We start from the raw sequence: 5354 nt of genomic DNA, 5'->3' as shown, positions 1-5354 counted from the left end.
GTGTACTCAGTGGATTTTAAGGAACTAAGAGGGGGTGACCGCAGAACAAGCAATAAACATTCTATTGGACAACGTGCGAAGCCAAGGAATAGAGATGGAGATAGTTTTACAGGACTATTCAGGAAAGTCTCCATGGAATGCTGTATTTTCAAGACAGATTGGCAGCCTGGATTGTTTGTATGCATGCATGTGTGTACCTATGTGTGAATTCATGCTGGGAAAACCACCAGGCCATTTGTTAGTCTTTTCATGATTGATTAAGGGAAGTGGCATGGCCACAACCTCGCTTCTGTTGCTTCTCTCTCTGCAAAAGGGCTCAGCAAACTTTGGGGCTGAGGATAGGTAGATTTAGTGATAGATGACCAGTTCCCTGAGAAACATAGTCAGGGCGGCTGTGTGTGACGTCTGACATGAGTGAACTGCATTAGGGCCATTGCCATTTTCAAGGTCATTGCCATTTAGTCAAAAGGGACTAAATAACCACTGGTCTGGGCCATGTGGAGGACTGCTTGCAATGAATTCCATAGGTCCTGCTCCTGGGGTTAGCCACCCAGCAAATATTTATCCAGACAGTATGGCAGAGTGGCGCTAAGTGTGGCCTCTGGAGCTAGAATCACCAAGGCTGTGTGGCCTTGGACTAGTTAGTCACCGTCTCTGAGCTTCTGATTCCTCACAGGGCTATTTTCAGGATTCAAAAGTGAACATGTCCTCACAGTCTCTAAGTATGTAGCTGGTATTCACAAACACTGATTTTCTTTCTTCAACCCTGAGTTAGGGAAGTGGAGAAAAGGCATCATAATGAGAACAAATTGAGGAAGGAGGCCATGCAGACTTGCCACATAGCATGTGTGCAGTGAGGGAGAGGGGGCAATCTAAGCTGCTGGCCTGGCACTTTGCTTAGTAGTTGTATAATTTAAGGTTTTCTGACTTAGTCACAGAATATTAAACAAAAAAGGGATTCATTGCCTAATGTCTGAAAAATCCTGGGCATGACCAGCTTTGGGACCAACTTGTTGCAGGGCTCACCCCTGTGAAGGGCCTGGTCTGTCCTCCCACTGCCTCCCCTCTTCTTCATGCTGACTACACTTCTGCTCAGAATTCACATGCCCTGGACTGTTGTCCTCCCAGGTCCTGGGGCACAAGAAATTGACAATAGTTAACATCCATATCTGCACACTGTATTATAAGTACTGTTCTCATTTTTTTTTTTTAAGTTGGCTCCACACACAACGTGGGGCTTGAACTCACAACGCTGAGATAAAAGGTCACGTGCTCTATAGATTGAGCCAGCCAGGTACCCCCTCTTCTAATTTTTTTAAAAAGATTTATTTATTTATTTATTTATTTATTTATTTATTTATTTATTTATGATAGACATAGAGAGAGAGAGAGAGGCAGAGACACAGGCAGAGGGAGAAGCAGGCTCCATGCCGGGAGCCCAACACGGGACTCGATCCCACTCCAGGACCACGTCCTGGGCCAAAGGCAGGCACTAAACCGCTGAGCCACCCAGGGATCCCTTAATTTTTTTTTACATAAATTGATAATTGTAATCTTCACAAGAATGAGGTAGGTAGGAAAACTGAGGCAGATTAAGTAACTAGCCTGAAGTTGCAAATGAGAGACAGAGGAAGGATTTGAGCCAGCGGTCTGGTTTCCAAGTCTGAGCTCTAAAGAGCCTCTTCTGAAAAACAGCCACTATCTCTTTGGACCTATTTGTACTAAAGTTGTTGTGTTTGGGTCTCTAAGTCTAGTAGAAGGTGATGTCTACTTGTCCTGTGGCAATCACTTGCCCATCCTGAAGTGGGCACAAGAAAACACCATGCAGAGCTCCTAGGCTGGGCAAGGGGAGGGACTGGCCGCCAAAGGGGATCTGGATACTCCATTCAGAACAGACAAGTGAGGGGCATCTGGGCTGCTCAGTGGTTGAGCGGCTGCCTTGGCTCAGGTCATGACCCCGGGGTCCCAGGATTGAGTCCTGCATCAGGCTCCCTGAAGAGAGCCTGCCTCTCCATCTGCCTGTGTCTCTGCCTCTCTCTCTGTGTCTCTCATGAATAAATAAATAAAATCTTTAAGAAAAAAAAGAACAAACAAGTGAAACAAGAGCTTTCCATCATGACCAAGATGGAAAAGAAAGAAGAAAAAAGGGTTTTAGGGAGGAAATGATGAACTCAGTGGGCTAAGGTTTAAAGTCCTAGAAAAGCATTCATGCAAAGATATGGCCCATTGGACATATTGATTCATACTTCAAATATGATTATGATAAAATGGTGAGCAAAGAGACACTGGACCAATGAAGACAAATGAAAGCGGGAGCGGTAACATTAATCTCAGACAAAGTAGAACTTCAGGCTAATAGCACTTAGAGTGTAGGGAACATTTGTCTGGAGTTATAAAAGGCACAAATAATAAAGAAGATAAAACAGTCAAGGGAGACATCAAAGAACATAAGCAGCTAAATACATAAAGGCAGGAAGGAGACCTTGTAAAATTAATGAGAGATTTCAAAATACCTTGCTCCCAGTCATCCAGAATTCATCATCAAAATAATCATTCAACTCAACAAGTAACACAATGTTTTAACAGTCAAAACTTTATTCAGATGAACCAAATAATATAATCAAATAACTTGAGATAACACATATAAGGATTTCTTACCTGCCACACATAAAGACAAATTTTTCATAAAAATGAAAAATTAAAGGTACATGATGAATATGATCTAAAAGCCTTAAATAGTTGGAAGTGAAGGCACAAATTCCGAGGCAAGTCTTGGATTAAAGAGAAAAGAAATGGGAATCCATTCATTCTCTAGAAACCAATGAAAAGCAAACTACTTTTTCTTGAGACCTAAGGGATCCTGAAAGTAATACTAAAAGGAACATTCAGAGTTTCAAGATGCCTTAGCGATTTAAAAGTAAAACCAAAAAATAAAAGAACTAAATATTCATCTTAAAATGTCAAAAAAGTCAATCAGGAAATTGGATTAATTTCAATTAATAAATAAAGGTAAAAGTTGAAATTAACGGTATACATAGAAAAATAATAGGATAAAAATAGTAAGAAGATAACTCAGTCAAACTCTACTGAAAATGACTCCAAAAGTTTACTGAATAGACTCCTCCTTCAGATCTTTGCCTCCGTGGCCTTCTGTCTCCCTAGGCATGGCCCCGGGTTCCCTGTGGAGAGCTGTTACTGCAAGTCCAGACCTGGTGGTGATGACTTGATCCACACCTGTGGAAAAACACAATTTGATGGAGGAAATCTGAAGCTTGAATTCCCTTTATTAAACAATTCATGAATCTGGCAGTAACCCACCTAGTAAGTAGAGCAATGCTCTGAGGAGTTGTAAAAAAAAAAGGAAGGTTTTAATAACCTCCCAGGGAAAAGAAAAGATAGAATTATTTCAGTCATGGTCCCTTTCATCTATTCTTCTTCTTTTTTTTTTTTTTTTAAGATTTTATTTATTTATTCATGAAAGACACAGAGACATAGGCAGAGGGAGAAGCAGGCTCCCCATGGGGAGCCCTAAGCGGAACTCGATCCCAGGACCCCCGAATCATGCCCTGAGCTGATGGCAGATGCTCAACCACTGAGCCACCCAGGCATCCCCCTTTCATCTATTCTGTTAGTATTACTTGAAGGGGGCAAGAACAGGGATTTCATCATGTGGATTACTTCAGCTTCCTCTATGGGATCTGGAGGGTGTATCTGACAGATTGCCTCTTTGGGGCTTACCAGAACATTCCTTATGGAGCAGTTAAAATTACACTTCCAGTGGACTTTGAAACTGCAGTCATGCTGAACACTTAGCCTCAGTTTGGTGACTTGGTCTGGCATAAGTGACTCTATCTTGGGCCTGTGGTTTTCTTTTTAACAACCCCAACAGAGCAGCCTGTACATCTGTTTTGCTTCCTACTAGGAGTATGTTGCTTGGTGCACTGCAGTCCCTCCAGAAATATTGAGAAAGGAGAAAGGCAAGAGAGCAAAGACAGCTGGAAGGATAGAGTCCAAGAACGCAGAAGAAAAAGAGGAAACCATACCTGGAGACGATGCAGTATAAAGTTTCTATAAAGGAAGCCAGGGCAATGATGCCGAATGCTTTAAGAAGCAAAAATGAGTGAGGGATTACTTGTCTTATTTTCCACCACAAAGTTCTTTTATAATCCCAACGCTAAAATGTTGACCACTTCACTGATTTTGGCTGATGTCCACAGAGTATCTACAAGGTACTTTCAAGCTCGTAATCACATGTGGTACTTAGAAATGCCCTAGAGGATAGTATTTTTATCATCCTTATAATGATAGAGATAGATGGAGAAATAAAGGCTCAGAAAGGCTGGGTAACTCTTCCAGAGTCACAAAGCTGGGAAAGTCAAGGGGTTCGGATGAAATGCGGTGCTCTTTTAGATGTTCCCACATATGTTGATTGCAGCTATAGAAGGTTGTCAGCGGCCTGGTCGTCAAACACGTATTTGTCAAGCACTTCCTGAGCTAGGAGGCATCCAGTACACTGTAGTGAATGTGATCCAAGACAGCCAGTCCTCTCCTGAGCTGACTCTGGGGCGGGGAGTCAGGAGATCACAAGCCACCACACACGCTAGGAGCAAACAGGTGCTTTGCTAGAATAATACACAGGAACTTCACGTCAGCTGCGGCGAGGGTGGGGGAGTGGAAGGCGTCACACACTTTATTTTCCTCTGAAAACTAATTTTCAGGACCGTGTCCTTAACTATGTTGGCTGCAGCCAGACACATTCAAGCTTGTTTTGTTCTGCAGGAGGGTTCAGTTACCGCACAGGTGGGTTCAGTAGAATTGCGAGTAGAAAGTCAGATCCCCACCCAGACCAGCTGAAACTGGTTTCAGTGTTTTCACAGTCTGGGAAACACACTGTGAAGTGCGTCTGTTTGAATACACTCAGGGTGAGGGTGAAGCAAAAATTAGAATTAGCGGGGATCCCTGGGTGGCGCATCGGTTTAGCGCTGCCTTCGGCCCAGGGTGTGATCCTGGAGAACCGAGATCGAGTCCCACGTTGGGCTCCCTGCGTGGAGCCTGCTTCTCCCTCTGCCTGTGTCTCTGTCTCTGTGTCTGTCTCTCTCTGTCTCTGTGTCTCTCATGAATAAATAAAATCTTTAAAAAAAATTAGAATTAGCCCCTGGGTGGAGAAGTGACACAGGGCCCATCACCTATGCTGTTAGCATTACTGTAAGCAAGGGCAGGGCATCTCTCTCATCTGTATGAGGAAAAAAGTGCTGTGTGACTTGGTGCAAATCTTGAAAAACTGACTTCTCTCTACATTCCTCTCTTTCCCCAGATTGACACGTAGAAAAAGTTGACAGGAAAGTACTCACAAG

The sequence above is a fragment of the Vulpes vulpes genome, chromosome 4 (assembly GCF_048418805.1).
Source record: "Vulpes vulpes isolate BD-2025 chromosome 4, VulVul3, whole genome shotgun sequence".
In the NCBI taxonomy this organism is placed as follows: Eukaryota; Metazoa; Chordata; class Mammalia; order Carnivora; family Canidae; genus Vulpes; species Vulpes vulpes.
This window is presented reverse-complemented; position numbering follows the sequence as displayed.